The following is a 14,652-nucleotide window of genomic DNA, read 5'->3' as shown; positions in this document are numbered from 1 at the left end:
TGATAAGGGGGGTGGGGATGATGGTGTGTTCCCCCCCCCCTTTATAAATTGTATTCATTGGCTGAAAATAGAAGAACCTGGAGAACAAAGCCTATTATTAACCACCATCTGCTAAGAGGCGGCTGCACTTCAGCTGCCTAAAGAGCTTGTTCCGGAAAGTTCTTGCAGATGTGCTCAGAATGCCAGGGGTCAGGCAGGACTGCAACCTTGAGAGGGAGCCTGTGTCCAGGCAAACCCAGCAGGATTCTCACTTCGTGCCAAAATGGGGGCCCCCCATGGACTAGATTCATTGTCTGAGGGGACTGCTCAAGTCCCCCATCCCAGATAAATTCACAATTTGCAGAATCTCCTTTCTCCCTCCAGAAAGCCTTCCCCCTAATTCCCAGATTTAAAATCCAGGTGGAATCCCAGCCATCTAGTCGTGGGTCTTGGGGCAAGCTTCTTAAGCTTGCTGAATGTCAGTTCTTTCTTGGTTAAAGATTATTATGAGGATTACACAAAATAATGAAAAAAAAAGGGAACATGTTTGGCACACTGGAAATTTCGTCTCATACAACTGGACCATCTCAGGAACTGAGCCAAACTCGCTTTGGGAGAAAATCACCCTTCATCTCAAAATCAAACCACCCATTTTCAGGTCGAATGATTTTATCAGTAATACTAGTAGACATTGAACAGAATAGGAATACCCAGTTGTTATAAAAACAATAATAACAACATTCATTTGTGAAATTCTGTAGCTTTAAGGTATTTTCTCCATATTTTATTGAGGTTGTATATGGCTGTAATGGAGTGAGTGGTTTCTCTGTGGAGTCATTTATAAGGAAGCCTGAGCGGTTGAAAAGCTTTTTTTCTAAATAGCATTCCCTTTTTAAATGGGTCATGGTCATTAAAAACTAAAGCCCAGCAGTATCAAGTATGGTTGTGTATGTTAAAGACAGTGAGTCAATAAAATCACCAGAAGCTGTTTTCTAAGCTATTCAAATTCTGCATCTAAAGAATTTGTTCAACTGCCCTCTAAAAGCAGGAAATGAGTGAGAAGAATAGAGAATGCTTCATTCTATTCATGACCATAGTTGCCTGTTGTCCTGAGTTAATGGTCTTTAAAAGCTAGAGACATATTAGGAGGAAATATCACCATTATTTATGCTTTTCTTCCCCATCTAGACGCCCATGGATCACCCATCTCTTCTAGAAGCAGCAAGAGAGTGTTCACTGATCACTGTCTGCTATCAGAATTATTATGGCTATGCATAATAGAATCTCAAAAGGATAATAGCTAAAATGGATTTATGTCTTAAGTATTACTCCAGAGGTACAGCCCAGGGCTGATGTGGGGATTCTGCTCATGGCATCCTCAGGAATCTAGCTCACCTCTCTGCCATCTCTATAACTTGGCTGCATCTTCATGGTTCCCCATGGAAGACATTGCACTGGCCCTCACAAGTGCATTCTAGAGAGTAGGAAGGGGAAGGGAGAAAGAATGGGAGGAGGCCAGGGTTAGAGTGCAGGCTTCTTTCCTTTGAAAGAAGATTCTTAGGAGCTTCCATACAATAACTTTTGCTTTCTCTCTTAGCCATATGACCACCTTAGCAACCAGTGAGGTTGGGTAGAGACTGAAGTCCTTGAGCTGGACAATCACATTCCCAGCTTAAAGTCAGGGGTGCTTGATGAAAGTGAAGTACTTGTTAAGAACATCCAGCTGTCTTCACCTTGGTCTTTTGCACTCTGATTTTTTTTCAATATCACTTCTTGCCATGTGACTCGCTGGAGGTCATCCTCAAGTCCAGGTTCAACTACATGGACCCAGGACGTTTCCATTCAGCCTGAGCTAACCTGAGGCCTTTGTACTGTGGTGCCAACCACCACCATACACTTCATGGGACACACAGCTGTGTTACAGGAATGACAGGGCACTGAGAGCCCAGCCCTTATCTGTAAGGAGCTTACCCCCTTTTGAGGCTGTCCTGTGAATTTCTCACGAGAAGACACCATCTCAAAGCCTCAGGTTGACAGCAGCCAGGAAACCAACCCAACCAAAAAGGTGAACTCAGCAAAATGTAGGGACTTGCTGATAGCAGTCTTCCTCCAGTGTTGGAGATTAAACACCCGAGGGACTCCAAGGCAAGCGTAGAAAGCAAGTTTTACTTAAGTAAGGGACAGAGATAGCAGACTTCTCCAAAGAGTTGGGTGTCTGTGGGAGTGGGTGTGTCTTGCTTTGTTTTAGACCCCAGAACCACCCCTACCTTCTCTTCTTCTCCATGTTCTTGCCTATGGGCAGGAAGGAGCAGGAACTGAGAGGGTCATCTTAGCAACCCATCGTCTTTTCTTTGATAACCAGCCCTCATCTTCTCAACCCCCATCATTCACCACCTACACTGACTGCCAGGCCTTCGCCCCCTGCCTCAGTTTGTTGAGGAATATGACATATATCCTGTCCACGCAGGCCAAGTGGGGCTGCAGTAGATTGCTTTTTGGCAAAGAAAGCAGGTGGGGAATCAGCACAGTGGGCTCATTTTATAGAAGTATTCTCTTAACCTCCCATCCCACCATCCTCATCTATGTATCCCTGTACATTACTAGAAAGATAATAGGCTCTGTCGTAGACGTCTAAGGCAAAAGAATGTGTCTGAGCCTAGGGAGGACCCGAGCAGAGGCTGCAGAGTCATGCAGGGTTTCCTCCCTCACTACATGTATCTTAAGAGAGACAATGTGGCTTTCAAGCTTTTGTGTTAGTCAGCTTTTCATCACTGTGACGAAAATGCCTGGCTAGAACAACTTAGAGGAGGAAAAGTTGACCTTGGCCTCACAATTTCACAGGCTTAGTCCATGGTCAGTCAACTCCATCACTCTGGGCTTGAGGTGAGGCAGAACATCCTGACAGAAGGGAAGGTGGAGCAGAGCTGGGAGAGTGAGGAAAGCAGAGACAGAGTGAGTCAGGGACAAAAATCCCCAAGGCTCGCCCTCAGTGACCTGCTTCATCCAGCCATGCCCTACCTGCCTACAGTCACCACCCAGTGATTCATTCCAAATATTAATCCTCAAATGGATTAACCCACTGATGAGGTTACAGTTCTCAAAATCTAATCAGATCTCTTCTAGACATTCCTGCATTGTCACATGAGATTTGGGGGGACACTTCATATTCCAACTATAACAGCTTTCCAACCAATAGCTCAGTCACTTAAGAGAGACTCTGACCAGATGTTCTCTCTGGTGAAAAGTGAGGAAACACCAGGAAGTGATCCACTTGTCCGGCTTAGTCATGTGCTCACCCAGGGAGAGAGCAGGCCTGTCCAGGTGAGTCAGAGCTGAACAACACCGACGGAGTAGAAGCGCAGTTCCTACAAACAGGTAGCCCATTGGGCTGATTAAAACAATAGGTATCCATGACAACAGCCATTGCCTAGCTCTAATGAATGATTTTCACAACAGGTTGAAATAATGTGGGAAGGAATCACAGAGCTGTTGTCACTGAACCTTCGTCCATGTGACCCTGCCTGCTCACTTTCCAGAGCCCCTTGTACCTCTCTACCTGGAGGAAGAGGCTGTCTGCCCACAGATCCAGGGACAGACACATGAACCCTGTCCAGAAAGTACTGACTTTGCTCCAGGAAGGAGTCTCTCAAAGTCAGTGCACACCAAACACCCAGGAAAAGTATCAGACTGGATCGTGTGTAGACAGAGCAAAAGGAAATGAATGGACTAGAACAAGATTCCGCCCTAACTAGCCTGGTTATTGGTTCCTTTGCATGATGCCAGAAGGGTCTGAAGAGCTGACTCCAGGGGAAAGACTTACTCCACACTGTGTCTTCACTGCAGAAGTGACAGTAGTTCAAACCCCAGCTTCTAAGGATTAGGAGCAGCATCCTCACTAAGTCCGTGGGAAAGACTGGGGCTCTGCGTTCCTTGAACTTAACCCCCTCCCTCTGAGATTCTGTGACCTATCCAGTATCCTTCTGTACAAACTCCTTCTCTGCTTAAATCAGCTGAAGATGGCTTCTGGGACCTTGCAACTGGGACCTGTGACCCACACATTATCATAGAGAAACTGAGAGTGACCTTCATTTGTGAATACTCCATATGTTCCTCCAGTGAACAGAAGGCAATTAACAAGACTCAACAGTAATTCACTACAAATAAAATGCCCTGTGTCTCGGAACACTCACAAGCGCAGTGGATATCTGAACATCAATATGGGTTGATCAGGAAAAGAAGATGCTGTCGTCTGAAATCTCTAGATAGAATTCAGATGAGAGACCATGAGGGTGTGGGTGGTGGAAAGAGACATGTGAAAATAAAACACAAACTCAGTTCATTACTGTATTTGCATTTAGGAAAGTCTTTGGTGTCAGCATGTATGTATGCCACTGTGTTTTCTACAATCTGTGCAGTTTTTATATCATATCCTCATTGAAACGAATACCTCAGTATCCTTAAGCAGAATCCATTGCACCTTGGTTACCACATAAATTCTGTAGGCCCATAAAATATGGAAGGAATGCTATTCGAGCTATTACTTTTAAAGAATCTCTGGCCCTGAACAGTTGCCAGGGTCGTTCGGGTAGTCCAGGAGAGGTTTCGGAAGCAGGCCTGCAGGCTTCTTCAGCTTTGGTGATTGTTCTGCAGGGCACTGTGACCAAGACACTGTTATTTAGAGGAAGGTCATCCCTCTCCTTATCCTCCTAATAGGACACCTCAGTCCTTGGGGTGGGGAAGCTCCAGCTGGAGCCCACACGTCCAAACACCCCAGTGCTGTTTCTGTATGCATCCCTGCATAGAAATGACAATGCTGAATAACAGTGACCACAGGACTCAAAAAAAGCAGCCAAGACACCAACTGCCACCCTCTTGTTGTCCCACCCCCTCGGTGCCTCTTGCTTGCTCAGGGTCTTGGGGAAAGCTGGCTTTCTGAGAGTCTAAAATCTTGTCTCTAATTAGCCCCTATAGAAAAGCACTTCTGGATCATTAAGTAGGTAGAAAGTTGGGAGAGAGATGAAAAGTCTTTACACCAAAAAAAAAAATCTCCTGCTTTGTCTATCACCCCTCCCATAGACTTTCATAGGTATAAGAAAGCAGCCTCTTGAAAACTGAGCCCAAATATCATCATAGCTACCTAGGAGAAGACGATACCCGGGCACTCATACATTTCAGGATGAATAAGCCCCAGAAGGTAGGCTGAAAACCCTCTGCATTTGCACCTCACTACTCCGCAAGAATGGGAGAAATCAGGTCAATCACCCCTGAAAATTAAAAATGTATGCTCTACCAGGAAAGAACATCCCTGCAGTGACTGTCCCAATTATGCCTCATTAAGATGGCCCACAGAGGTCATGCTGGTCAGGATCAGTTTTAGATCAATTCTCAGCATCACCTGGACACTCAAGATCTTATCTTCCATCATTTGTTTTTCACTTCTCAAGGGCGAGAGAAAGGAAAGAACTAAACATATCAGCTCACTCACTTAAGTATTCATCATGAAGCCGTATTTCTCAGCTATTGCTAACCCATCTCTGCTTTTGCGGTAAGTGGCTCCTTTCAGGAGAAAAGAGAAGGAAAAGCCATCTGTCATTTCTCAGATCACAAGACGGCAGTCCTGGGATTGCCACCTCACTTCCCTGACAGAGCACCAAGAGGAAAACAGAGCTTACCAATAAGGGACTCACTTCGTCTCCTCCAGGCACTCAAAACCTTGTACTGAAGAACTTGCCCAGGAAGGACTCTGTGACCTTTAGGAAATGGAATAGGGTCCCTCTGTCAGTTACCTTTTCATTACTATGAATGACATTGGAGAGTCTAGTCTATGACTGACAGGTCCCATTTCTTTGTGCCTATAATGAGGGTCCCCATCATAGTGGGAGTCCTGGCAGTGTAAAACCTCTCATCTCATGGCCAGGAAGCAACACAGAGCTAGGAGGGAGCTAGGATTCCACAACCCCCTTCAATGGCACACTCTGAATGACCTCTAATGACCTCCCACCAGGCCCCAACTATTAAAGGTCCCACCATCTCCCTGGGGACTGAGCCTTAACACATGAGCCTTTGGGGACCATTTAAGATCCAAATTATAGCAAATCTGTCCAGGAATGCAACATGGAAATTAGTATTGTGGAAATAATGCAGAACTTGAAGCAAAAGCTTAGAGTTCAAGTCACAGTTCCACTACTTTCTGTGAGTCCCGAGTCATGTAACCTTCCTCATCATTGCTGATCACCAACACTGGATAATACCTATCTTAAGGTCTAGATGTGTTTACAGTCATGCATTGCTTAATGAAGGTGATGTGTTTTGAGAAGTGCATCATTAGATGATATCATCATTGTGCAAACTCACCAAAGGGTATTTACACAAACTAAGACAGCCATAATGTTACTAGGAGATAAAAATCTTATAGGTCCACCACTGTACTTGCTCTCCATCTTTGATAGCATATCATTTGCAACACATGACTGTACATGAAAGTATCCTAAAACTGCAGGTGGTATAGAATAAAGGCGTAACATTAAAAAAAATCCTTCTTCACTTTACATCAGTAAAATTTCTTCTCAATATATAAATTCTCAAAATCCATTTTGTTTCACTTCAATTTTTAAATGTTTTATCTGTCTTGACTCTGACCTTTAAAGCCAAACTGATGTTCTTTTAACCCAAAACACACAAGCCAGATGTAGATGCCCCACTCTTAACTTCTTTGTCCTTCATCTATCCTCTCTCAAAATCTCATCCCGATCTATCAGTGATCTCCTTCTTCACAAACCCAACTTCACTCTTGCCTTTGGGCTTAGCTTATTCAAAAAATACTTATTGAGTTCCTGCTGAGTGCCAGGCACTTTTCATTCACAGCGAACAAAGCCATCGACAATCGCTGTCCCCTGGAGCTCCTGTCCCACGAGACTCCTGACTATCCCAAGTTAGAATCCTGGTTTCCTCTAAAGGGCTGTCTAGATCTGGTATGATTGAGCACTTTGAGCCTCAGTTGTCAATTCCATCATCAAACAAAGGAGAATCTGAACATAAATGTCATGTGGAACTTTCAATCAGTTTAAATAAAACCCAATAAAGTATAACAGAGCATACAAATAAATAAATAAATAAACACACACACACACACACACACACACACACACACACACACACACACACACTGGCATTTCATTTCTCATAGCCTCTTTCCATGGACTCTGGTTGGCTCTCAATCTACACCAGCAAGGCAGCCTCAGCAACTTCAGGTCTCCTCCTTAGACTGACCCACAGTCCATTGCCCTCTGAAAGTCCTGAATGTGTCCGTCATTTCCTGTGGAACTGTTCTTTTTCTGAAACTAGAGGATGAAGGAAGAAAAACAAAACAAAAGACCCTTTTTAAAGTAAAAATTACAGGTAATAGAAAAATCAAATTCACAAGAGTTGTTTCTAGCAAAAAACAAATTCACCAATGTCGTTTCTAGCAGTTTGGATGCTCTATCTCTTTTCATGAACAATAATTTGGGATTCAATAAAATAAGTAAATAGTTTCATTGGTGGACCAGTTTGAAAATTGACTACTAGGTGATGAATTTTCTTAGTTTGTTTTTTCAGATTCTTTAAAATGTTTTTGGTCTGGCATAATGCTCAGTTTAAAAAAAAATAGTAAAATTTCAAATTAAGTAGGAGTTTAGCACTGGATCTTAAGGTCGTAACCAGCACATTACTCATAAAAGCAAAAAGATGTAAAGTTGCAGTAAAACTGGAAGTAGAAGAAATTAATAATCTGACATTCTCTAGGAAGAATTCACACCAACCAAACATACATAAAAGCATGTAACAGAGGAGCAGATAAAAGGAGTTACAAGTTAAAATGGACTTATTAGCCCTTTGTATCACAGCAAACTTCTATCACAGGGACATTACACCTTTGCTACCTATAAGGTGGCAGCTAATTTCCTACTATTATGAAGCCACTTTCCGAAATGGCTGTTGTTTGTTTCATACTTTGGTAATCGCTATTGTTATCTACCAAATATTTTCCTCTCTCTCTCTCTCTCTCTCCTCCCCTCCCCGCTTCCTAAGTTTATGACAGAATTTTACCTCCCATTCCCTTGAAATTAGATATAACTATATAACTCACTTTGGTAATGGAAAAGTGTAGTGTGTCACTTCTGGATAGAAACTTTAATATCAGTACTCCTTTTGCCTCTGCTGAGTGGCCAGACATTCTCCTGATAGTAGCTGCTCCCACAGCCTAGATCCTGGCATAACTCTGCTGATCCATAATAGGCCTTTAGCAGGAATGAGAAATAAACTTATTATGTTAAGGCCCTGAGAATTGGGGGATGTTTGTTATTGAACTATAACCTAACCTATACTGACTTGTACTCACAAGGGTTACAAGATATTCCTCACAAAATATCAGACCTCCAGTGGATGTGAGTGTGAAAAATAACCATTTTGTGTTTTAAGAAATTAAAGTATTTACATCTTATAACATTTATATTTTTGAAACTGCTTTTTAGCATTATAATAATACAAGGGATGAAAAAGTTTCCCATAAAGAACCAAAGAGTAAACACCTTACACTTTCTGAATTTAATAATATTTGTTACAAGTACTCAACCCTGCTACTGCAGTATGAGCACATAGTTGAATGTGCATGGCCGTGTTTCAATAAAACTTTATTTGCAAAACTAAATGGGGGCCACACTTGCTCCATGGGCCATGGTTTGCCAATGATACAAAGAAAGCAAAATTGACTTTGTACTGATTTCCCTTACCACTCAGCTTCATTTACTGACTTACATATTGTTCATTACACTTACAAAGCTTTCTACAACTGCACTCAGAACAAGAATCAAAGCATAAGAATTAAATTATTTCAGCAATTTAGAGCTTCTATTAATTAAATACTAGCCCCACAGGGAAAGAAATGGTATAGTTAAAGAAAGAACATCTTAAAGAAGATTAGAAAGGAGGTCCTTTTTCCTAAGTAAGAGTCACTAAATTTTTCTGATTCCATCCATGGTTGAATGTTTACCCCAAGAAATGCAGCACACACTACTGCCACAATAATGCAGTGTATGAAAATATCCAAGTGACACATTACCCTAGGTAACCTGCACAAATATTTAGTGGTTCTTTGTGTAAACTTTTCAATTAAATAAACAATTGCTTATATAATGTGATGTAATCTTTAAGAAAAACATTTTTTTTTTAATCGGGGAATTAAACATGTTCACAAAAGAAAGATCCAATTCATTTCTTATTTTGACCAGTCACTATTATAACTAGATAAATAAATGAGCAAAATAGAGACAGCATTCTGGAACTGTTGGCTATTGTGCTAAAATGTATTATTGACTCAGAATTCTCTCCTCCATCCTCATCCTGGCCATCTTTTTTAGCAGGAATCTACTTCCCTGCCCAGTTGATGTCAGGTACAGCCTCATGACTTGCTTTGTCCTGTGAAATGTTGATAGAAGAAGCAGTTTGCTGATTCAGAGCAGAGGCCTTTCAGGACCTCTCAGAAGAACCCAGCTTTCAGCCCAAAGCCAAACTGTTCCAAACCACCTGTAGATCTGAGGGTGAGGAAAATTAATGTTTGTTGTCAAAGTCTCTAAGTTCCTGGCATTGTTTGTCATGCAGTATGAATAAGTTATTATTTACTATTTTTATTATGTATCAAAAAACATTTTTCACATTGCTATATGAAAAATCATGAGTTTAAATAAATAATTATCAGTTCAGTAAAAGATGTCTCCACTCTCATCAAGTGTGATTAAACTTAATAATTTCATGGAAAACAATTTCAAAAACTTCTAAACTTTTCTAATGTTTAAAGGTGCAGCAAGTTAGTATTTTGAAGAACTAATGAATGAATGTGTCCACTATTCTTTACAGTTATTAGAATTGTTAACCTCTATGGCCTTTTCTCAGTCCAAGGGCTAGAAAAGAGACACCTGTTAACTTAGGAAGAAATGTTTCAAACTATACATTAGAAACCTTTAGAGAATTCCAAACAACTTAAGTAGATTTCTTCCGATACATTTAAATGAAAAATAGAGGGACTGGGGTTGTAGCTCCGTGGTGGATCACTTGCCTTGCTTGTGTGAGGCACTGGGTTCATATTTCACACCACATAAAAATAAATAAATAAAGATATTGTATTTGTCTACAACTAAAAAAATATTTTTAAAAAAGAAAAATAGAAAGCATTAGAGTGTGACACACATTGAAAGTATAAATATTATTTTGTAAAGGTATGAGAAAAACTAAGTTATGATGACAAGATCTCAAAAAAAAGTTGAGACTCTTAAGGGAAGTTTATTTTAGAGAGATCAGAAGTATCTAATATTTGGCTCTATTTCAACATTGAATCCTTCTTTATGCTGCAATTAGTACTTTACTTTCTGCATTATTCTGAAACTAAACATATATCATGCAAAACAGAAGAACATTTTGAAAACATGAGAAAGACCACTGCAAATATTATACTAAACAAAGCATCACTAAATTCATTTACATTAAAATCAAGACCAAAAGAGAAATATCTTCTATCACTTTTTCTTTCAATAATATTTAGAATTTATTAAATGCATTAAGGCAAAATAAAAAGGAAAAATATTGAAAAATAAGATAAATATCTTTCTTTCCTTGTAGATAACATTATCGTAGTCTAATAGAAAGCAGAATTAATTTTGTAGAGGGGCTAAATACAGAAAACATATACAAAAGTAATACCTTTCTTCTTGATTAACAATAAAGAATTAGAAATATGAGTGAAAACATAAATTGTAATCAAAATTATAAAATACATAAAACAGATACAATTATTTTTAAAGTTATAAGAGGATCTAAATTCAAAAGAAACTCACAAAGTACTTGTAAACATATTTTCAATGAGAGAATTTATGTCCAGAAGAATTAAAGAATTCTTTCAAATCAATCAGAAAAAAGATAATTTTATTTTTTCCAAAAAAAAGGTAAGAAATTGAAACCATGCACTTCATAAAAAAGAGATCCAAATGATTGATAAGCATATGAAAAAGACCCAGTATCATTAGTGACAATGAGATGCACTATATACTCATTAGAAAAGCTAAAATTTTAATGAATGACAACACTAAGTTGGCAAGAATACAGAATAAACGTAACTCTCACAATGATGACAATAGTGCCCATTGGAACTGGTCCACTGGTAGATTCTTTGGTGTTTTCTATTAGAGCTGAACATATGCATACACTGCAGCCTAGCAATGTTATTCCTGGCATATGCTCAATGGAAAGGTGTACCTGATAAGATATATGTACAAGGATGGTTTGGTATCATTCATAGTAGTCTAAACTGGAAATAATTCAGATATCCATCAAAAGTAGAATGCACAAGTGGAAATTCAAAATGGCTTAGCAATTATGGAAAATGACATGGCACTTTCTCAAAAAAATAAAAATAGGATTATTGGATGATCCAGCAATTCCAGCTCTGGATACATACCAAAGGAATGAAAAGCAAGAGAGTACTTTAACTGAAGTGTGGCCTACTTTGGAGTCATTCTGACATGTAGTAAGATGGGAGGCAGAGCCTTATCTCAAGTAAGGCGGGGCTCTTTTTAAATCTTAGGTATTCTAGTATTAAGCTGATTTTGTTTTCTTAAATATCATTTTATAAAGTTTACATATATTGTTGCTCGAGGTCACATAAATATTAGCTAACACAATATGATATTACATTTAAATTGTACCCAGTGTCCAGAACTTTATATTAATCTTATTGATAATAGGCCCAGCTATAGAACATTAAATATTATAAATAAATCTCCAATATGTTATTCTTATAAGCTTAAAATTACCATGAAACCTTATGGAGAACATCAGCTTGATATAATTCTCTTTTAAAGCTTCGATCTTAAAGACTTATATACCTGGAAAATATAAACACATTTAATATACAGAGAAGAGTAATAGCATCACAATTACATTGATGTTTTTTATTAATCAAGTTTAGCTCTTAAAGAAATAACATTATAATATTGCAAAATAACAGGTGTTGTTTAACCACAGTTATATAATTCTTAATTCCTTCAAGATCACTTGCTCAAAAAACTTACTTTTATAACCAACTTACACAGACCTTCTTTATCACTTACTTAATCTCTTTTATTTACTTAATCATACAGACTCTCTTATCCAGAAACACTTTTTTCCCTTCTATTAAATCCATACCTAGAACCTTCTAATTTCTCTTTCCCATCTGTTAACCCTTTCTTTATTCACATTTTAAAACAATTCTTGTAAATTTCTGAATTATTCCATTTTAATAAGAAATATTTTGTTATTTATAATACACAGTTAATCATATCTGTTTACCATTTCATGAAAACATAAACAATGTTTAAGTATATAGAATTATACTGTTGTAGGGACAGAGGAGGCAAGGCCCTAAAGATAGCAGGAAACAGTTTTATTTGGCTGCAGCCAGGTTCAGAGGGCACAGCTTTTGCTGTGATCAATCAATCCCCTGAACCCCGAGTTCAGGGAGTTTCAGAGTTTTACACCCAGCATGTAAGAGGAGGGATGCAGAAGTTCACATAAAAGCAGTTTTTTCTTTCACTGTTCTGGGCAAGTTAACCTTTCAAGGACAACACCTGAGAAGGGGAGAGCTTTTTCTTCCCTTTCTTTCCTCCCCCTGCCAGCAGTCACCATGGAGCCCAACAGGTAACTTCTCCTATCTTAGAAATGGAGACATCTCTGTGAAGCCCAGCTCAAGGCCAGAGGCCTTGTTTCCAAATTTCTACAAACTACTATACTGAATAAATGTTTGTGAAAAACTAGTAAGGGGGTGTCTAGCATCTGGAGTGGTGATTTTTTCTAGACAGTAAAAAAGGGCAACATGAAATGGGGAAGTTTACCTACATGGAACCTTTTTGTAGAGACTCTTTTGCTGACAGTCCTAAAATCAGCCATGGTGAAGCTTTCTGAAGAAGGCCAGTTCACACTTTTCTGTGGGCCTGGGTGGGGAGGGGGGAAGATGAGCAGGTGGGGCTGAGAGCAGCTCAGGTGGATCTGAGAATGAAGAAGGAGATATAACAGAATAATGGGAAAGGGGTTTGGGATTTTCCCTAACAAGGAAAACTTGAGCAATAGAACAGGTAGAGCTGGGGTTTCTGGGTCTAAATTAGTGTATTGTAGGAGAGCCTTAGTTAGGTAGTCCAGAAAGACTGATGGGTTTCATTTTTATCTTGGATGATCTCCTGAAGTTTTTCAAAGTTAACTGCTTTCTGGGCTCCCCTTTTTAGGCCTGCTACAAGTGGTGAAATGATGTCTGTTTGTAATACCACTGTTGGTGTTGTAATCCCAGACAGGATCTTGGTCTGGGACTCCTTGGGGCCCAATTGGATGTGCTGGATTGCTCTGATGGATCTCATCTGCATGAGTGTGAGCTTGTTCAAAAACCCATGTAGGAGCGGAGACGGGGGTTGTTGAGGTGGAGGCGACAGTGAAGGGATTGGGGCAGAAAGTGGATGGTGAGGACCTATGTGAGCCAGGCAATAGAGTGAAGGATCATCATCAGGGTCAAAAGTAGCAGATGAATCCCGAGGAGAAGGTTGGGGATCGGTGGTTGGGGTGGTTGGTTTGCAAGATAGAAGAATTTGTAGAGGTTTGCAAGAGGTGCAGAGAGCAGGACTGGATCAGAGCAAGAAGAAAGCTTGGATACAGGGGATGTTATCCGTTTTTTTCAAATGCTCATAGTAATTGTAAAGATCCCTTAGAATAGAGAGATCTAAAGACTCAAATGAGGGCCATTTGCTTTGGTTGTTTAGGGGATAAGTGGGTCAATCCTGGGTGCTATATTTGATCAATTTGGGGGGTTTGATGTCCAGTGTCAAGGAGAGGGTCTTGAGGTTGTCTAAAAGGCATTGGGCATTGTAAGGGAGAGTCAGCCAGCATAGAGGACATATTACACATGTTGCATTACACATATGGGGAGGAGAAGGAGCTAATTTATTGGCAAAAGGGGTGTCCCCACTAGAGCCAAAAATCAGACAGTGCCCAGTGGCAGGTTCGAGCTGCAGAGAGATTGGTCATCACCAATTTCTGACAGTCGAGGCTACCATCCTGGATGGGGCCAGGGCCATGGGAGACCTTGGCCAAGGCTTTTCAGGACCCCTCCTGGAGGGGCTGGTGACTCCCATGGCTGCAGAAAGGAGAGTGGAAGGGGAGGGTAAGTGTATCTCTATCAGCTGAGTCTTAAAGATGAAAGGACTTGAGGGCCAACGTGACCATGAAGGTCTGGGTGGGGTGTGATCCTCCCTCTGGGGGCACCACAGAGCCTGCCAGATGATCAACAGCTAGTTCTCTGTTATGTGTTCCCGGGGAAGGAAAATAATTTTGGACCAGAGAGTCAAATCTTGGAGAGGAGGGAGTCCCTGAGGACCACCATGGCCGTGAAGGCTGTGGTGGGGTGTCTTCCTCCCCACAGGTGGGTGAGGAGGTTTGCCAGATGATCAACAGTCAAATCCTCCCAATCCTCCCTCGCCCACCACTGGGTCTAGGACTCCAGGAAGGCCAGTGGTGGATGTAGTTCAAGAAAATGGGTTCAGGTCATCTGGTGAGTGGCACTTCTGAAGGAAGAGGGACCCAAAAGGTGGGTTTCACCCTCTTCCTGGGTTTCGGCACCAAATG

General features: G+C 40.5%; 1 long non-coding RNA gene across 2 annotated transcripts; it reads right to left on the bottom strand.

Annotated features, from left to right (window-relative positions):
- Positions 1–3,682: 3,682 nt before the first annotated feature.
- Positions 3,683–11,908, bottom strand: LOC120890027 (uncharacterized). Of its 2 annotated transcripts, XR_013438022.1 has the most exons (4): positions 11,820–11,908; positions 8,105–9,548; positions 7,249–7,319; positions 3,683–5,729 (listed from the first exon to the last, which is right to left on the bottom strand). It is a non-coding gene; the product is annotated as an uncharacterized LOC120890027 (long non-coding RNA). The 2 variants fall into 2 exon arrangements; XR_005734294.2 differs by lacking the exon at positions 3,683–5,729 and having other exon boundaries at positions 7,130–7,319.
- Between the last annotated feature and the right edge of the window lie 2,744 nt (positions 11,909–14,652).

This window comes from Ictidomys tridecemlineatus, chromosome 4 (assembly GCF_052094955.1).
Source record: "Ictidomys tridecemlineatus isolate mIctTri1 chromosome 4, mIctTri1.hap1, whole genome shotgun sequence".
Lineage (NCBI taxonomy): Eukaryota > Metazoa > Chordata > Mammalia > Rodentia > Sciuridae > Ictidomys > Ictidomys tridecemlineatus.
Note: the sequence above shows the minus strand (reverse complement) of the source record. Positions and strands in the feature narration are given on the sequence as shown.